Consider the following 21847-nt stretch of genomic DNA (forward strand, 5'->3'; position numbering starts at 1 on the left):
CATTATATTTAAAAGAGAAAGTTAAATTATGACACTATCTTTCTTTATACAGTGCATAGCGCAACAGTCCTTGGAGATCTATTATAAATAATCTTTCAGGTGTTAATAATCTTTTAATTCTAAATAACTAGTGTTGGCTGAGCTGGACTCCCACTCCCACTCACATATACAAAGTGACACCATAGGCCATACAATGTGTGTGCATAGTGTACAAACATATTCATACAGCGAATATGCACACATGGTGGACACATGCACATATATACCAGTACATGCGTGTGAGAGGTTGGGGGTGGAGGGAAGAAAAAGAAAAGAATCCGCTCCATTTTACATGACTGCATTTCAAATTAAGTCCATCAGGCTGAAAGGTGTCCATACTTCTACGTCTGATGTAATGTTCATGCTCCGAGAAGCCTGGCTCACGCTCAAGCTGAAAACTGACCGTCTCTCTGGGGGGGGGAGGGAAGAGATAAATTGACTTTACGACAGTTAAGGTTTCATCTAATACAGTCGGAACAAATATCTAATTACTTTGAAGCGTTTCTCCGTATGTCAGCAGCACGCTTCATGCCAGTGAACCAGACTTAATGATCACTTAGCCGAATTTTCAACCTGCTGGAACAGTATACTTCTGTCTGAGCTCTTCTCAGCAGTCAGTGTATATACGTACTGTACTGTATGTGAGGTACTGACCTTGCGATGTCATAATCCTCACTGACGGCCGGCCGTGTGGTTTGTGTTTGTCATTTCTTACAACTCCAATCAATAATGAACTATGAAGTGTGTATATATAGGCTTAGCTGGTAACTGTATGTGTGTGGGATTCATCACAAAGCACACTCTATGAGCCTGAGCATTGTCTTTTTGTTTTTTTATCTCTACTGTAGGTCCAGGAAGTCTCTAACCGCTGTAAATAAAGATGGAATATAGTGTGTTTTATATTTCCATCGGCATGTTTAGATGGTCGTGGTTCGAGCTTCGGCCACAAGCGCGATGAGAAAAGTGTCCCCGGTTCTTACCAGCTGCAATTGCTTTATTATAAGAACCATGCTTTTCTTTCTTTTCCCCTTTGTTGTTTTTTGTGTGTGTGTGTGTGTATTTTTTTTTTTACACTGCAGGACGGTCATAGTGAGAACGTGAGGTTGTGTGTTCCCGACTATTGAAAAGTTATTTACTTGTCAGTTTTCTGGCACAGAGGGTGAAAGCTTCCTCTTAACAGCAGGCCCACCTGCAGCGAATAAGTGAGCATTAAAACACACACACACACATATACACACAGACATCACACTAAATGCATTCATGCACACACACACACACACAAAGGAAGAAGAAAAAAAAATTCCAGGCATTATATTTTACTTCCAGAAACATAAGTGGCTTCTGTCTTCGTGAAATACAATATTTAGCCAAATTCCTCCAGAACGACGTCACCGCTGACGGCAGGAGTGAGATATTTAAACTCACTGACTGTACTGATACGGAATCAAATAAAGTTTTTATTTATCATGCTGCAGGCTTTTATTCTCATGTCTGTCAGTTTATAACAATGACCCGACGGCCGCCCCTTGATACTAAAGCAATAAGTTGATGAAATCCAACATATGTTTTATTGAAATGTACCATATATAAATACAGTATATATATACACCATTATGTGTCCATCACTGGCAGCAGAAATACAAACATGGCATTTCTGTATAAATAAATTATCCACAATATTCAGTATTTTGGCAATGAAGATCTATATAACCTTCCATGTTATTCCATACACTACATGTAGTAATATATATTTTTTATACTAACCATAATAAATAGGGTTGATAAGTTTGAGGGAAAGTTTAATTGAGACTGAAACAAAGCACAATATTCCACTCAGGAAGAGAAAATGTCAGCAGACAGTCGTCAGCCTCTTCTTAAATATTTCTCATCGCCGGATACTTCCAAACTAAGAGCCTATTGACTCGAGGCCTTGACTAATTTTTTAGGAAGCCCTGTGTAATTATGTTTTATTTTCTGGATGTTCCGCCCTCTCAGTGAAATACATGAAGCCATTGTCCTTATGGCACAATGAGTCAGACTGTTGTCACTGTCAGTGACCCTGAAACGGCTCGTTTTAGTGCTGTTTTCAGATTCCCCTAACCAGACTAACACAAGATATTTGTGAATGTGGGGGGTTAAAAGAAAACACAAGGGCACGGAGGAGACATGAGCCCACATCCTCGCTCGCACTGGCAACATTAAACTTTAGCCCCTCTCCAGTTTGACTTTCGCCTGTGGCAACGAGGCAACTTGATTGAGGCCTTTGATGGGCATTAATACACCGTGGAGAGACGGCTTTGTTTGGGAATGGAAATGAACATAAAACGGAAAGCGGAACAGGAAGGAGAGAGGCCCACAAGCTGATCTTATTTAATTTCACATAAAAGAGACATTCCATCTTCGCAGGGCTTGTTTGGGGAATCTCAGTGTACGAAAACCCCACACGCTTTCTTAACATACTGGAGATCATACGCCATGTGTGTATGTGTATGTACTGTATGTGTGTGTAGGACAAAGATTTGTTTATGAAGCACAAACAGCACAGTGTCCCATCACATGGAGCAGCAGACGTTCACGAACATATGATTGGAATAACATTTCGGTGGCACTGACCGTGTCAGCGCGGAGGAATGTTTTGAGCCATCATGCACTACAGCACTATACCTGACTCCTGCCCGCGGGCAAAACATCTGTAATTAGTCCGAGCCAGCCACGTTCTTGTCTCTTTTTTTTTACAGAATGAGCTCAGTTTTCTGCTCGTGTGTTTTCATCTCCGTGGCACGTAAATATCTGCAGAGTGTCTGGACCGAAACGAGGATTTACTCCGCTGTCACATCCTCTTACAGCGCGTTCGGTGTGGGACAACAGTGCCGCACCAGTGGTGTGCTGGACCCTTTGATGGCGACTGGACTCCCTCAGCACCAGTTCATTTTCAGTGGTCGTAATGCAAACATTTGGAAACATTTTCCTTTCGCAATGAAGAAAGTTTAGTGTTTACCAGGCAGAGTGAGGGTGTAGCCGCGCATTTAATATTATTTATATACATGCAATCTTACTTCTTGCTACACTCTGACCTCTTGTGTCACTGTAGTTTTCCTATCTCGTGTTTCTCCGATTATTCTCTTCACTTTTTCAAAGCCATGAGTAAAGTTGCAGAGGACTGCGTTGGAGGGAGAAGCTGTGATGTTTGAGTCAAGGCTCCTGATTCTCAGATTTAATGACACGCTGAGAACAAACAAGACATGGACCTCAATATGCTTCACAGACTTCCTCATGTGGTGAATTCGAACAAAAGAAATACCACAGTGATTATTGTGCTGAGGTCGTTGTGCTGCAGATGCCAATGCTAAATGAAATTTTATACCCTCACATGCAAATCAGGTTCAGAGGTTTCCGCATGTAAAATAACATAGGCAACAAGAATTAGAGAAGAATCGACTAATAAGTTACATTTTCAGTTCAAAGTTGTCGGAAATAATGAGATGAACGAGTGTACGACTACAACAGATTTCCCAGCATGCATTGTGTTAACATTACACTCCATTATTGACGCTTTGTTTTGTTTGGTAATAGAAATCCAGCACAGTGAAAATACATTTTTAATACACGATGATTCCTCTGATTTAAAAAACAAAACAGTAATGAGGTTTAACATGATGAAGGCTATCGCTGCCCAGACGCTGCTCACTGTAAAACTAACAGAAATTAAGCTGGAGCAGCCACACATGTTGCCACAGCTGTGAGGAATCTACAGCAACTAGGAAACACAATCTTCAAACAATGAAAATATGATTAACAGGCAAATCTGTCAAACGTCACACGTCAGTTTATGGGAGGTGATTTCTCAGGTTCAGACAGTTTTACATGACGATTACTGTACAATAATTCAAGGTTAAGTCACATTATTAAGGCAGCATGAACCAGTGTTTTATAAATTGCTGTGTTTTTATTACTTTCCATATTCCTGAAACTGACACACTTACACACCTGTTATGGTGTAGAAATCTAATTAATCTCAGGTTACTTCACATATTAGATAAAATACAGTCGTATTGATGCCCTGCAGCCTGTATGGTTGTACTGGTGTCACCCAGTTTAACTCTGAACTTTGCTTCTGTATGAGTATGAGAGCTCAGCGTGGCTTCGCTTCAAAGGGCGGTGATAACACGCTGTGTGACGAAATTTTACGCAGATGCTCAAATGTTGTTAAATGCTCTTTGATTCGACGAACAATAGATCACATAAATGCTGTTATTCACAAAATGAAACACAGATACGTGAATGTGACTTTTATTGTGCATGCTAACACGCTGAAATAATCCTAAAGTGACAGTGTTAAAGAGAGAAGGCCATAGACGCTCAGTATTTATTAAATTTCATTTTTATTGTCATTGTTTATTATTCTGTTTATTTGAGGGGCGGGCTTTCTTTTAAAATGAGACGCTTCGCCACTTTTGTGTATTTGCAGCCTTAACTTGATAATTTGGTGGTTGGTTAAGCCAAAAACAAATTACAGAGTAAAGCAACAAATTGTTATAATAACTTAATCTATCAGGTTTTTTTTTTTTTTTTTTTTTAATAAACACACTGGCCACAAACAGAAATGTATTTACTGTAATTTGTGTCGACAGACAGTGATTTTCAACCCTCTCCTTTGTGTTTTGTCTCCAGTCTTTTTCAGCTGCTGTAAACAAAGAGGAGAAGTCTGCAGTGAAGAAACGAGCTGAGGACAGTGAAGGTCAGGATGTGTGTGTACTTCACGGTCTCACACATTGCATGGTTTCTATAAACTCAACATGCCAGTTTATAGGCAACAACTTAGTAATGCAGTCAGTCCGGTTAATGTGTCAGAAGTAAATCACACTTTTCCCTCTGCACATGAGCTGGTTGTGACTGTGTTTTAATTTGAAGGCCTGCACTGCTGCTGTGTGGTCGACCAATAGCGATGTAGATCATGTTTCCTTCAGCCTGTTGCATCATCTCTCTGTTTCTTCGCTCATGTGTGAGTCAGGTTGTGTGAAAGCGTTTCCTCTGCTGAGAGCCGGGTGGACGGCGCTCACACACCTGCAGCTTTTGCTTTTTTTTTTTTTTTTTACATATCTACGGCCGATCTGTGTGTGTCTCCTGCTGGAGGATGAGCGGAGCCTCTGGACTGTTTGAAGCTCCGCTGCAGATTTTTATGTGCCGCTGAAATTGTTTTCACATGAGCGGGGGACTGCAGTGCATCAGCAGTTTTTCTGAGCAAATTAAATGAAGAAAGAGGGAAAGGCTAAAATTGGTTGCACTTATCTTGAATTTAATAAAATAAAAAGGAGGGGGTTCAAGGGGGTAAAAGTAGAAAAATAATCTGTTCTCACTTCGTTCTTGATAAGAGTTTGGGTCTGTGTATAATTTTGGCATACACAGTCAGCTGCAGAAAATAGCCTGCACCTCCACTTGTGCTTCAGTGCCAGTGGAACATCTGCTGGACTTCCCGTGGAGGGGCTTTTAAACATCTGGCACCTCATGTCAGGTTCAAAGATAGAACAGGTAAACTCCCAGGAGACCTCGGTGTTTCTGCTGCATGAGCTTCGTGGGTCTGATTCCCCAAAAGTGCTTCAAGTATCCCAGTGATATAAACAGGAATCAGATCACAGTTTTTTTTATCCTAACAATCGTTGATCCACTTGCGTTGAAGTCGGTTTTCTGTGTTTTCGTTTCTATGTATGTGTTCAAAGTGGTGGATTCAATTCAAGGTTATTTTCCATCTGCCGTCTTTAAAAAACACCTTGATTTCTCCGCCTGTGCAGAACTCGGCCGGCCCCCGCTGGAGAGAGACGGTGACCGGGCCCCGTTCAACATGCACAAAATTCACGGATGAAAGTTTATTAGGATCTGGAAAAATGTTTCCCATATGTGACTACCTCCAGAATCTGGTGTTGATCTTGGGATTCCTCCTTTTTTACTGATATGATCAGTTGAGAGAATTATCCTGCTTCATCAAATTCAGAGCACACCCAGCTGACCCACACAGCACGCTATACAGGATGAGTGAGTGTGTGAGTGTGTGTGTGTGTGTGTGTGTGTGTGTGTGTGTGTTCATGTATTTCTGAGTAGAGAAAGGTTAAAGTTGGAGTTGGCTGACTGCAGATTCCTGCAATCAGATAACCTCTGGAAGATATTACTGATCAAACTGTGTAGTTTCATTCAGCATTCAGGGAGCTCCCACTGCTAGAGGGTGTGTTTCTGCACTGAAGGCTTCAACTGTCTCCGGTCGGGTTTTGAGAAGTTGGTAGAAAAGGAAAAGGAGAAAACTTCATGACCAAGCTCTGTTTTTTAAAATCTGAAAGAGACACAGAGAGAGAGAGAGTGATTGATATAAATCAACCTTTTACACCAGGCTCATGTTAAACTCAGCAGATTCCCATGATGTGGAAAAGATCTGCTGGTTGGTGCTGTCTCTAAAAACATATTCAAACAGCCAAAAGCAACATGAGAAACAGAAAAATTGTCACCATAATCAGATTGCTGCTTCACCCACTGGTTATCCTTCCTGTTGTCTTCTCCTACCTATAATTTAGCTCCTAAACTCAACTCTACTGGTTTCACTGGGCTGTGAGGTCTTCACTTGGACTCACAGTCTCTGGAAACCGAATCCGCAAACATGTCCGTGGGGCTCCACCGAGGATAATGACGCTTGAACGCGGTGATTACGCAGCTGACAGCAAAACAAACGTGATGGCAGTATTTCAAAACCTTGCTACTGTACGTATACTGTGTCAGACCAAGGGACGACTTCTGTGTCGACCCACAAATCAGTGGCCAACTCCCGAAAGAAAAGAACAAAGCTGTCATTCGGATTGATGCCGAGAAATATTACTTTTTCTGTAAATCTTTTCATTTTTTAGTGTGCGTGTGTGTGGAAAACATACATTGAAAATATGTTTTTATTACATCTCGGTGTCAAATGTGCCGCAAATGTTTCTTTCCACTCCAGCTGAACTGGTGCACATTTGAAGTTCCACTATGGCGAGTTAAAAAACAAGCAGTGGAGACATGTGATACTAATGTGTACCAGTATGAGGAGACTTCAGAAATGCCGCACTGGCACCTCACCCAGCTCCAACCACTTCTGAGAGATAATGCTGTGCAAATAGGTTGCAGGCTGCAATCTACAGGGCACTGTCTTCTGAATAAATTACACAAATGTCCAGCAATTTGTTTTCTCCCTCCCTCCCTCCCTCCCTCTCTACCGCCAACCCCGTCTTTGTAAATGTCCAGATGCTGAAGTGTTGCTTGATGCTGTCAGCTTTTTATTTTTTTCTCGGTTCATTGGCTCTGTTTTTGTTGTGCAGTTTTTGTTGTGCAGTTTGTGCATATTCTTATCTTTTTCTTTTCAATTGCACGCTATAAATGTGTAGAGTTTCGTTGTTGGGAAGTCCGTGTGTGTGTTAAACCCAGGATCGCACTTGCAGTCCAGTTACAGTTACAGTCTGGAAAACCACTGAAGCGTCGCAGCTGCCAAAGGAAAGAGAAGTTAAAGTTTTATTAATTCTTTAAAGATGACATTGACCCGAGGCCAACTGTCTCCAATTTAGACAAAGCACAAAGCTCAATATCTTCAAGGTCTCAAACTAACCTCAACCTTGTTACTAAAATTTCAGAGCCCCACCATGAAACTCAAAAATGAAAGCTGATATGAAACCATAATGTATCTGGCCTGGCTTTATGAGGTTTCCCCAACTGATTTGTTTCAATAGCAAATAGCTTATTATATCACAATCCTTATTGGTTTATAACAGTGTAGTCATATAAAGGAGTGTTTGGATTAGGATTAACCACTGATTTCAAGATTTAATGATATCTGTAATACTTTTACACAGAAAAAAAAAACAATATCCCATTTTTTAAAGCAGCATAGTTTTTTGTTATACTACACTATATTGGTCTGTATCGTATTTTTTTTTGTCTGATGTCAAATAATTTTACTAAATTAAGTAGAGCTACATGTATCTTGATCTGGAGTGCATAACTAGTAATTTTCTGACTCTTTATTTAACTCAACTTGTGACAGACATGTTGAATTTCTGAGTATTAAATGAACACCACAACTTTTATCTACTGTAACTAAATGTTTTAGCAGTGTGAACTCAACACTGTGTCCCAGGACCGACCCAAACCCTTCAGATGAGCAGCTCCTCTGTGACCTCAGTGCAGTATCAGGATGTTTAGGAGGTCACGCTTTCGGGATTCAAATATAAATTGCAGGTGAATGTAATCCAAGTACTCGTTTTGGGACTTTTATTTTGTAGGAGACAGTGTTGCTATGGCTGCCAGCCATTTTATTTGAGAGCCTGAGGATCTTGTCCCGAAGAGACAAAAAAGAAACACAGAGATGTTCTTTCTAATTGGGATACAGCCGGTAAAAGTGATAACCCGGTCAGAGAGTAGAGTCACTGCTATAAGTTTAATGTTATATTGAGCAAACTACTACAAAACATAGGGCAGCAGTGTCTCAATTAGCTGAAACTTATGGTACACCAATGGAAGAAAAAGACGAGATAGTGTCATAAAGTCATAACACAACTGAAGAAATAACACAACTTATATATTGTCCTGTGTTTTATATGTAAACATAACATGTAAAGACTAAGAATTATTTCTCTTGTGCATATCTAAGACACACCTTTGCCAAACATAAACCTTACTTTTGACCTCCTTTGTCACTGCTCAGGTGCCTTATCCTTTATCAAGTTGCTGTATCATAAGTTCAATGTGATGGGGACTTAATGAGAGTACATTTCTCCTGAGATATAATTGTGTTTATAAGTTCCTGGTGCAGCTCCTCTGATGGATTGAGATGTATGATAAGTGTCAGGACAGCGACAGTGTTACAGATCTGCTGTAGCATTTGACAATGACATAGATTTTATTGCATAAAATTATTTTCTAAGACAGTGACAGATAAGGACGGTCGCTTCACATGCATATTCAGCTCCTTCACACTGGCAGAAAACAGAAAGAGGAATACAAACAGGTGGTGGTGGTGAAAAGCTTCTCAAACAGGAGTCGAGGAAAGGAAAACAGCCGAGACTCTCCCTCCACCGGAGCAAAGCCCCATTCTCTGGAACAATGTCGCTGGGATAAAAGTTGGCTGTGATCTCCCGACTCCACCTTTGACCCCGACACTATTTTGATTAGAGGAGGCAGGATCCTGTGCATCCTTAGTGTTTTAATCTCAAAGCCTCAGTCAGAGCTGGACAGGGGGGCTGCAGTGGGAGGGCTGCAGCAGACCCTCCTATGTTTATTTTAGTGGGCAGATAGGAGTCTCGCAGCAAGGTGCTCGCTGTCATCGCTGTGACCTACGAACTCGGGCCGCCGGACATCACCGAGACTCCAGAGCAGAGGGCCGCAGCAGCATGTGGGATGCTCAGTGAGGGGGTCAAAGGGCAGGGCTGCTGCTCAACATGTGCACAGATGTCAAGGAATAGCCACACTGAATTTTATTTTACTCAGTTTGTATTGTTTTGTTTTGGCCAGATAATTAAAAGATGTAGCTTCATGAGAGAAACGTTTGTATTACCTGATATCGGTGAAGTCCAAAGCTTCTCTGGTTATTAAGCATTTGTATCATGTGTAGCTACATGAGCCTTAAGAGTGTTTGATCCCAGGAAGCAGGCAGCAGGGGACAAGCAGCCATGGACCATAGACTCTGCCACAGGACACAGGATGGTCTGCATGTACATGAATGGATGTGGTTTCTTCTGCATGATGGCGGCAATGGTTTCACATCTATCCGTTAATTCATTCATTAGAATGAGGCCGAACAATAGATAGGTCAAAAAGGTCAGAGACACAAGAAACAAGTCAGGACACAGAAAAAAGCGGGAAGTGCCAAACATAAAACAATCATAAAAGCCAGCCACAAAAACCTTAAGAATATACATTCAGTCTTAACAATTTTTGATTATTATTATTAGGTAAGATAAGGGTCTACAGATCAGCTAAAACAGGAATATATGGAAGTAAAGTGTGATGTACTGTAAGATTTAAAGAGGAACTATGCAAGATTTTTACCTCAATTAAACAGTTTGGGAGTAATTGTGATGGTTAAATGACTTGTTCCAGGGAGAATGGAGGCTCTCTGCCTTCCACCTAGCGTCTCTTGGCTGAACACCAACCAACATGGGCTGCTTTACGGCACTACGACACCAACACGGCCCATAATCCATAAATGCTTATTAACATTACCCACCTCAGTAGACACTGCTCTATGGATTGCCTTCTTGCCGACTTTGAAACTGAAGGGGGAACTCTGCAGGAAAAAAAGCAACTAAAACAGAGAAAAAGAGACCAGACTTACATAGTTCCCATTTAAACTACCTGAAGGATAAAAAGTTAATAAAGTTTTAAAGTTTTCTACAAGTTTTACATAATAAGAAAAACTAAATCTGGCAAGTTCACTGAGAAACAGCAGAGTGATCCAGTCACCTGACCGTGCGTGATAGGAGCTCATATTTAAAGAGGGCAGTGAAGCGATGTGAGGGAGTAAAACGCCTTTTTAGCCTTATAAATAAATGAAACCCAGTGTCTTTGACATCTACATGCTGTTGTTCACAATCAGGAATTACAATAAGGATAAGAAAAGTCAGATAAACCAGGGAAGAACAGTACGGACGACCACTCCTCCTCCTCTTTCTTCATATAAACTCCATAGCAGTAAGGGGTTTGAGGCTCATATCTCCAAATAGTTAGAGTCCTTGAGATTACTCTGTCTCATAAAAACGTCAGTTCAAAACCTCTGCTTACGGCGGCTTCAGGAAATCCTTGTGTCAGCTGAAATGTGTATGTTTCGTCTTCATCTTATATCACACACAGAGTGAACTATAACTTCCAGGCTGCAGCACTAAATGCTTCAGACTGATGGTTTTTCTGCGTTTTCCTATAGCCGATATAGACGATCTGAGGGCCCTGCACAGAGCGGTCCTCCTCGGGGATTGTCCAATTAGAAATAATACAAACTTTCTCAGTGTTTAAAGAGCAGATGAGAGCTCTGACTGAGCCACAAGTTCACAAAGTGTGCCAGTGTGTGTGTGTGTTTGAGTAATGCAAAGATCAAATTACTAAAAACTTAAGAAACTAACATCCAGTAAGTGCCGTTCATGTCTCCGGGTTCGGCCCCTCAGCTGAGTGCTTCTGCTGGGGCCGTAACTCTCCTGTGACAAGGGCTGGTGTTTGTGCATTGTTGAGCTACTGAGAGCGAAACAACATCGATGACCAGCGTTAAAACCCCACTGACCTTTTTTGGCAAAGGTCAGCGCCGAGAGAAAACAGAGAGCCCTCTCACTCGACTAATACCCTGGAATGTCCTGGAAGCTGCGCGAGAGGAAAAAAAGAAAGTCCTTTCAACATTATCTTAATCAGAGTCATGTTCTTTATTTAATTTGAGAAGACATGCGCACAGACGCAGATGCTCCTTTCTTCAGATGGTCATTTATTCACTTAAGGAAGTTTGAGGAATCATACAAGAATGAATGGTGACTATTTCTGACTACACATACAGCGTACTGTCTGATTGTTGTTGAGCAGTTATGAAGTCCTGAGGCCTTTCCTCTTGTTGCTGTCTTCACTGACAACTGGATCCAAATATTCAATTAATTAATAAGAAGCATTTAAAAGAGCCAAAGACTGAAAAACAGACATTTTATTCATTGATCTATACATCCGTCATCCTCGCTGCCCCCCCACCCTCCCCTCTTCCTCTGTACCATACCATGTGTCAGTGTTTGTGCGTGTGATGTTTTTTATATGACACATGAACAGGAAGGACAGTAACTGGCGCAAAATTTATTTCCCTGTTTGGTTTCGTTTGTTCCTCGTGAACACATGATCAACGTGGCAAACATAACGCTTTCATATACATGTTTTAGTTCGCTGCTGTGTGTCCATTATATGTTTGAGTTGAGGCAAAAATCAACACAGAATAGTATCACAGTATTTTTGTGGCCAATTCACGTGCACCAAGTATTGACCTTTTATATATAAATTGCATAATATATACAGAGGTGGGTAGAGTAGCCAAAAACTAACTCAAGTAAGAGTATATTTACTTTAGAATAATGTTACTGTTTGAATGTTTAAAAGTAAAAAGTATGCATTCAAACATTTACTTGAGTAAGAGTAAGAAAGTACTTGATGAAAAAGCTACTCAAGTACTGAGTAACTGCAGAGTAATCTCTGATTTGTTCGTTTAATGATCAGTGCATGAACGTAGGTCTAATCAAATACACAAAAATATAAAATAGCAATGAAAAAGTTCAGATATTGCCAAAGAACAACATTTAACAACTAAGACAATAGCCTAAATGACATTTTTACAAAGTAACATAAATTAAGACAAATTCAGCCACAGTAACTTACATAGGCCTTGCATACAGAGGTCTATGAACTGTCCATAAACTCTTTGTGTGTGTGTGTGTGTGTGTGTGTGTGTGTGTGTGTTTGTGTGTGTGTTAAATGAGGCAAACGTCGCTAGTGGTTACATTTGATTGGTGAAACGCAGTCATGTGACAGAGCCTCTGTTGGAAGTATCTCCATCAAAACATAAACAAACAGATTGCGCACTGGATCGATAAGAAGTAGCGAGTAGTGACCGGAATGCAGCTCAATGTAATGGAGTAAAAGTACCCCTTCTTCTTCACAAATATACTCAAGTAAAAGTAACAAGTATGCTGCATTGAAATACTCTTAGAAGTACAATTTATTCAAAAAGTTACTAACGCAGTAAATGTAGCACGTTATCTACCCACCTCTGAATATATATTTAAGTTTTTGATACTAGAATACTAGAGTAGTTCTTATGACTGTGTTGGTCAATCTGTCTGTTTGATAATCCCATTTCAGAAGAATAAAAATGCTTTAAAGAGGAACTATGCAAGATTTTTACCTCAGTTAAACAGCTTTGGAGTAATTATGGTGGTTAAATGACTTGTGACAGGGAGAATGGAGGCTCTCGGCCTTCCACTTATAGCCTCTCTTGGCCAAAAACTAACCTTACAAGATCAGCGCCTCCGACCCGGTGTCCCGGCTCTCGCCTCGGTGTCGCCACAACACAAAAATGCCCCATGATCTGTAATCTCTTGTTTATGACAGGTCTCGACCGGAACAAGATAAGTCAAAAGGTCAGAGACACAAGAAACAAGTCAGGACACAAAAAAAAAGCAGGATGCGCCAAACATAAAACAATATAATAAAAGCCAGCCACAAAAACCTTAATAATTATATATATTTAGTCTTTTTTGATTAATATTATTAAGATAAGGGTCTACGGATCAGCTAAAACAGGAATATAGAAGTAAAGTATGATGTAATTAAAGATTTAAACTTGCATAGTTCCCCTTTAGATGAGATGAGCAGACTCTGAACTTTATCTCATTAGATAAAACAGATGTTGACTAAGTTTTTAAATAAATATGTAATTGCAATACTCAAAATGTTCCGAATTATTTAAAATCGCAATAATATCATTATCATGGCTTGGATATCGTGATATTATCGTATCGTGGGGCCTCTGGTGATTCCTACCCCTCTCACATATGCTTGCATCAGGAATAATTGAAATACTCTGCTCCAAAACACTATTAATTACAAAGTTAGTTTTATAATATTCACATGTGATGGTTTATTCTGGTGTTTCAGTAGCGTGCAGGTAACAGCTGTGATGTGATGCAGTGAAGAGCAACAGGTGCTGCTGAGCTGAGGCGTGAGAACATGTGAACGCCAGTCATGAGCTACAACAACCAATCACTTTGCTAATAACACGTTTTCATATGTTTTTGTGTGTGTGTGTGTTTCATAAATGAAATCAAATGTTTACACAGAAGGAGAAATTAGAGAAGCCTCAGAGCCACAGGAGGAGCTGATTTAGTTTTAACATGTTATTTTGTTCTCATGCATCACATCCAGTGTCTGCGCTGTCACACTTAACAGGGTTTCATCACATTGCAACACATTGTAACATTTATACCTGTTTACTCTCTGTTGTCTTCTGACTGTGCATCAGTTTAGTGCAGAAACAGAGGGAAAAAAATCCAAGTTAAGTAATTTAAGTAAGTTTTTTTGTAAATCACAAACATCTGTAGAGCTAGTTATAGAAATGTGTTACCCAGGTTTCCTTTTCCTTCTTCTCTGGGTTTTCACACACTGGCTCCATTAGGAATATTGGTTAATTTAAACAATGAATTGATCAGTTTTTCAGTATCATTATCGTAGCGGTAGCAGCAGATCCCCTGGCTCGAAGTGAAGGTTTCTGGAGGAGCGGGGACATTCATACCGTTGCTGCGGTCCAGCAGCCACCTCCTTGGAGATATGTATGTCAGGTTCTGGGAGCTGTCATGCCGGCAACAAAGCCCTGTTCATCCTGCTTCGGGGTGACCAAGTGATTCCAATTAAAGCTGCATGTGTTGTTTACTGAGGCTGGGGTCGTGCAAGTCAAACATGAAGGAGTCTGATCTCAGAAGTGGAGAGCAGAACCTTGGATCGCTCTGCCCCGAGTCTGTTCAGACAAACACTGAGATCTGCTGTCTTTACTATTTTGACCAGGTGATTAAAGCCGTCTGTCAGCCTCATGAGACCTTTCCATTTTTTACTGTGTGCTTGCTGATGCAGTGCAACAGTACGCAGAGTTCATATGCAACGCAGCCACAGTTTATAATAACTGAGCTCATTGCACACACGCAGCGATGTTCGCTAAGGACGAGTTTGGCTTTTAAATGCATGAAAATAAAGGCTTGAACAGTCGAACTGAACTTAAACAATGTCAGCAAATTGATTAGATCAAACTGAAGGCGTGCAGGAAAAAGCAAGACAAATCAATTTGCTTTAGTATAATATTGCATCCGCTGACTGAAAGGGAGAGGTGACCGGTCTGAGAGGGCAGAGGAAGGAAAAGATAAATGAAAGAGTCTGAAGTGCCTGAGGACAAAAAGGGAGAAAGAAGAAAACACACACACACACAGCACAGAATAAAGGAGCTAAACAGATGCTCTGGCAGGATTTTGTAATGCAAACATTTTATCATATGCTCTGTTATCCAAGTCTAACTCAACCATATGACGCACATGAAGATGTTTGTGTCAGTTGTGCTGCAGGAACAACGAACTAAAGTTAAGACGTTTTTCGACAATGGATGAGGTCAGTTCGGCTGCTTCAGTTTCAGGGAGCCGGTGTTATTGGTGTTGGCTTCATGTCGTTACTAACACCTGCGATCTTCTCACTGTGAGTCAGATTGTCTGGCCTGTTGAGTCACAAATGAGAAATTATGTTTGTCATTCGCCTGTTGTTCTGTTTGACAGGACTTGATGAGACACAACCCAGAGTTGATGTTTCTTTTAATTCTTTTATTTTAGCTGTAAAACTTTTTATCTTTTTATTTGAGTTGAGGAAACATCTCGTCAGTCGTGCTGTTGCGATGTCCTTACTGCTTGAGTACTTATAGTGGCACCTACATGTTTGGAACAAGGACTTATCCAGGTTACTGAATTCAGGATATGAAGCTTACATGTGCAAAAAAAAAAAAAAAAATATCAAGGACACCACAACAACCCAACCATAATGGGACACTGCACTCTGTTCCTTTTTCAACAATAAAAACATTTTGTCCATGTCATTTCAAATTAAGACTAAATTTAGATGACACTGCTGATTGTTGCAAAGCAGAGGTTTAACCAGAGTTCAAACCAATCTCCAAAATGAAATCTTTAGGTATGAAACGAATGTCGTCGGGGAGGGAAGGAGGGGGAAAAAAAGGAAGAACTCAGAATAAGGGACATGAAAGGCGGATAATAAACTGATTATAGAATCAGCAGAAGCGTGCACAACTTGGCCGGACTTCAGTCTCTTTAGTGCAGCAAAGGGCAGACTGTTGGCCGAGTGTCGACATCAGCTTGTGACTTACTGACTGTCAAAGTTAGGGCCTGTGACTGTGTGGAGCGAGGGCTCCCTGAACAAATGTCCTTTTCATTTCATGCTTTACATCCATACTCTCCGCTCCTCCGCCGCTGATTCAATTGCAGCTAATTACTCAATTGAAATCACATGTATGAGCAAGTAAATAACCTATTTAAAGGACTGTGCACAAAAATAACCTTTCTTTTTTTTTCTTCTTTCTTTCGGCGTCCGAGAAAGAAGTGGATTCTGGTGAGTCTTACTTGGGCTACTCTATCAGGTCCATTTTATTCCTTAGTTAAAACACTAAAACACGAACAACATGGTTGAGGAGGAGAGGCCTATATAGGACAGTTGTTGCTTGAAGGAGCTTTTACTTCCAGAAGAAGACATTAAAGAAGGAAATAAGGCTTGGCATGTTGACTCAAGAGTAAATTTCCCAGGAGCCCTAAACGGACAGCTATTAAACTTTAATTGCCATTTGGAGGAACTGTGAAAACACTGGTGAGGTAAATTTCAGAGCTACTGTCTGAGCTCAACGCTCCTGTCACACCTGTCGCCGAGAGGTTATCAAAGAGTTGTCCAGACGTCGGTATACAGGCTACAGTACAGTACATCCACGCTGTGTCTTGTTATTCCAGAGGCGGTTGTATCAAAGGTAAAAAAAGGGGAAGAAGAAAACACAGCACAAAGCCAGAAGAAAACAGTGGATGACAACAGCACTTAAAATTTCCAAACACCAGCCCAATTTCCAGCAAGAAAAAAACAGAACAGTATCTGAGCTTTGTTTCTCGATTATTTGCATAATACACTTTGATGGGTGGATACTCGTCCCAATCCCTGGCTTCTTTTGTATCTGCAGATTACAAAAGGCCTGTTTCCAGCGCCGTGCAGGCTACTACCAAAAGAAGAGACTAGACTATCAAAGGGAAGGAATGGGCTTTCAAGTCGGGGACCCTTCGATTGTGTTACAGATTGATTCCAGGTGAGGCAGCTTTGGGAAGTTCAGCTGGAGGAAAATTGCCCCTCCGTGCAGCGCTTGCGAGAGGCAGGGAGGCTTCACGGTTGGCATGGCGCTCCGGAATTCCAATACTACTCACGTTTGGTGGGATTTCTGAGGGATGAATGCTGGGCCTCAAAAATCTTGTTGTGGTTGATTGCAGTTACATTAAAAGCTAAGCCCAGACCAAAAAAAAAAAAAAAAGAAGAAGGCGAAGAAGGAAAAAAAACACAACTCTAGTGTACTGTGTGTCTGGCTGTTAAAAAAAAAACAAAAAAAAAACAGACTGAATAGCTGGATAGCACCACAGTCCGCAGACAATAATTGCCAATATAATGTTCGAAACGTCCCTTTGATGCACTCATAAGATAAGCCCTGGATTTATTTTTCAAAAACAGACATTTTCCAGTTCCACTCTGGTGTTAACGTGATTTTGAAAATGAGCCGTTCATGTTCTTCTTTTTCACACATGCTATTATGGCAGGAAACTATCTCAAGGACTCCTTACTGGCAGAGATGTACCACACATATATAACACAGCTAGGGCTCCTATAAGGTATCACACAGCACACACAAACACATGCACACACACAGCCCATACATACATACATACGTAACCTTTGTTCCACATCCTCCACAACACTAACTAGCGTTGATTTATTGACAATTTCTCAGACCACACTCGCTGGACAAAAGCAGCTTTTGGATGATGTGTAGTGTGTATCAGCAAAGATATGACCTGCACTGTCCCGTCCCTCGTACTTATCTCCAACATTCTTCTCTGTGGATCTTCAGCTTCTCACAAAGAGATTTCCAGAGGAATTTAGACCGTCCATCACTGGCTTTATCTCCCTTTTGATATACTAGCACCCACCCACCCACCCACCTAACCCAACCCCACCCAGCCTCAAAGCCAGGGCCATCTGTACAGTTAAACACATCTTAAACAGCTCCTCAGGGAAACTCCAAACAGACCCCAAAGCGTTTCACACGTAGGCCCATGCAACAACAGAGTGTTTTCTGCGTGTTTGCTGCTGAACACGCTGTCAGGTCTGATTTGAACCAGGCTATACGTGTGGGAAGGACAATTAGGTGGACGCAGAGCTGAGCCATGCGCGGGCGTGCCAAGCCGTGGCATTATGCATCACTCACCTGTCTGGCCAAATAAACCGAGACAGGAAAACATCTGCTCATGTTTTCAAACTGGGCAAACACGTCTGTCTCGTTTTGTTCTGCGGGGATTTTGAAGCTTTGCAGCAAAAACAAAAAATAGTCTATTTTCGCTTTCTGTTCCTCCTGATGAACGTCACTCCACCAAGACGTAGCCTACATCATGATTTCATACGTTTAGATCATCCAGTAGTACGTCAGTGGAGCTTTTATTCTGCTTCAATACCTTCATCTCCACCACACCTGTCGGAGCCTCTCCATCTTTAACATCTCTGAAATCACAGTTATCACATTCATGTCTTTAGTTATTCATTTACTTTACTTAGTTTCTACACATTTTGCTTTGTGTAATTGCATTTCATTATTATTATAAGTAGTAGTAGTTGTTTAAGTATTATTAAAGACATAGTTCCTATAGCAGTGTTGTCAATGAGGTCGCCTGAAATGGCTAGTAATTGATAAAAACCAAATTACTGAAAATATTTTGTTAACTAATTATTATTCTTTTTAAAATTATGATTAAAAACACCACACACAATCCTAAACAACTGTATTCTATACTTTCACTTTCTTGATTATAAATCGAGTTCAAATGAAATGCAGCATATAAAAAGTGATCGTGGGGTCGCCAGAAATTTATGATGTCAAATTGGGGTCACAAGCCAAAAAAGGTTGGGAACCACTGACCTTTAGGTATTTGTTTGATTACTTCTACCATAACAGATAGTGAATATGCAAGAACACCATTACCTATGGGTACAACTGTTATAATTTATATATATTTTTTACTTATATACTCCTATTCATGGTCTGGTCTCACTCTCCTCACAGACTGAGTCCAGTTCTGTTGGTGGTTTCTTCCTGTTAAAGGGAGTTTTTCCTCCGCCCTGTCACCAGGCCCTTGCTCTGTCAAATGTCTCAGTAATAAAGTCAGGTCTTGAACTTACTCTGTCAAGTGCTTTGTAGGATAATGTATATTCATGATATACAAATAAAAATGAAGTTGAAGTTGAAGGTCAAACCTGTGAGTTCACCAATCAGTGAAGATGCAGTAAAAAAAAAAATCAAAGGGGCTGTAGTTGTTGTTTTTGAGGAAATGTAGTTTTCCATTGAAAGAAAAGATGGTTTCTATAGTTTCTACCTTCACTGAGCCCGGCAACAAAGAGGATCCTGTGGACCCTCCGAACACACTACCACAATCCCCCCACCTACCACCGAGGCCACACAGAGCAAATAAGCTGTTATTCCACAGTTGTTTGGAAGGATTGTGAAGAGATTGGTCTTGTAATGAAAAGAAAATAGAAGTGATGTTCCCATGACGGATATGGTAAACTAAATCGAGAGAAGCTGCTCTGTCGGCTCGAAGTTCACACCTCTGGTCCCACAGCGTCCCCGCTCCCCACCCTCCACTACCTCCACCGCCGCCACCACCACCACCACCCGCCCCCGCTCTACTCACATTCATCTCTCGTCCTCTAACCTCATTGACTCACCCTTTCCAAAGAACCTGATCCGGCCTAGAGGCCCATGCGCTCATGTCCTGTCGAGGATTTGTTGATTTCTCTAATCACTGTTCCAGCTCTGCTCGTCTTTGTTTGTTTTGCAGAACAAGCAGCAAACACAAGTGCTTAAGAAGAGCCCCGTGGAACAAAGAGAGCAGAACTGCTGGAGGACACTGCGCTCTTGATTGCATCTGTAAGGTCACTGTAATTACTTTGTCCTGCGTGCTTTTTGTTCCTGAAGTACGCTGCAGCAGAATTATGTCAAGCGTAATCATAGATGAGTTTTTATTTAAAGCGTGCATGCACAGGCTCCACATCAAATACGTAAAATTAATTCTAGCTTGTTTGGTTCTGTCAGCGTGACACTGAGCACTGTTGCTTGTCATTTTTTGAAGATGTTGTTGTGTACGATGTGAATCCGGGAGATGAGAAGACGCACAGAGTGGAAGGAGAGTGCTACTGAGAATGAAAACCATGAGGAGGAGGAGGAGGAGGAGGAGGAGGAGGAGGAGGAGGAGGAGGAGGAGGAGGAGGAGGAGGAGGAGGAGGGGGGAGAAGGAGGAAGTGCTGTATTTACGCTGCTCATGCTCTTCTCTCATCACTGACAGGGGGAAACAAGCCCTGCTGGCTATCTGCATGGCCTCAGCCTTATTTCACTGACAGGAGAGTCTGCAGCCTCTGAAGCTCTCTCTGTGCCTCCTGTGGCAGTTACAGTGTGTTTGAAACCAGAACCACCGCTCTGTTCCTATCCAGAGGAACCCAGACATGCACCCGCTGACCTCCAAAAAATGTTTATTGATATGACTTGTAAAGGCACGATGGAGACAACCTAAAGAATTAAAAATCAGTATTAATGAATAAGCAATAAAACCAACGTGAAGGACGCAGGGGCATCAAACGTGACATCAAAGGCCTCAGCTTGAGCCCAAAGTCCAAGCGTCACTGCAGTCTCCTCTTTCTCATGCAGATACAGAGCAACAGGAGGGATTAGTCACAGCTTGACATAAGTCAAAGCAAGACAAGCCAAACAGATGTCATGTTTGACCAAGATACGTACATACGGGTAGCGCATTATGGAGGCTACTGCAGCACAACCTGCTTATTAGTCCTGTCGGTACAAGGAAACACACCTAACAGCCGACAGATTAGCAAGTCAGAAAGAAAGTTGCAGGTTTTTCCAAGTGCACATCACGTTATTGAGGGATCAGAGGTCTCCATCAATTAAAAGATCAATTATCAAAATGCGATATTCTTTACTTCTTACAAAAACTTTACTTTAATGTAATAGAAACCTGGTTAACTTTGTAACTTTTGCATTTATTCATTCACCTATCTTTCGATTCTCTCTGTCGACTTGAGTCTCTGTTGTTGTTGTTTCTTAACTTTCTCTTTGCTCAAATTTTCAAAATCTCAGGCTTGGTTTCTTGGGCTAAATTAGTCAAATTGGACCCTGAACTCAGCTCACACCGAACCGCCTTTGGAAATGCCTGCTCACCATGAATTTCAGAAGTAAATTTCTAACTTTGGAGCTAATTCAGCCCAAACTCGAGACAGTTGCTGCTCACACATGTTGGTACATAATTGCGAGTGTGTTTGCGTCAGAGTTGGTGCCGGAGCCGAGGCCAGGCCGCTCTTTGAAGGTTCTGCTCTGTTATCGGTTTTAAAACTATATGTTTTGGATTTTTTTTTCTTCTTCCCACCCTCCCTCCTCTAGACTTAATAAACCAACTTAATTGACTGGTTGATGATGGGAAAGTTGCCAAGCTCAATTTTCCTCGGCCTGTTTTTTTTTTCTCTACCTGGTGTAACATCAGGCTGCCTCACAATGAATGCACAGTCACACCACCACCAATACCACTTGATCTGCAGCTTTAACTACATAATGAACTGTTGCGCTTCAGATGTCAGTCACACACTGTCTCACTCTCTGCCTGTCTCTCTCTCTCTCACTCTCCACAGTCTCTCCTTGCTCAGCCATCACTACTACACTTTTTACAGACAAAAAAAGTTTTAAACTTCTCATTTAATTGTTACATAGTAAATGTTTTGTAATGATTCAGTGTAGGAGCTGGTAATGTTTATGTTTGGTGTTCGTCTTGGATGTTTTGTTTGTATGTGTATGTATTAAGTATGTGTCTTCTGTATGTGTTCTTTGTATGTGTCGTTTGCAGTTGATTTGTATTGTCACTTATGAAAATGAAAAGACCCCAGG

This window comes from Trachurus trachurus (assembly GCF_905171665.1).
Source record: "Trachurus trachurus genome assembly, chromosome: 3".
In the NCBI taxonomy this organism is placed as follows: domain Eukaryota; kingdom Metazoa; phylum Chordata; class Actinopteri; order Carangiformes; family Carangidae; genus Trachurus; species Trachurus trachurus.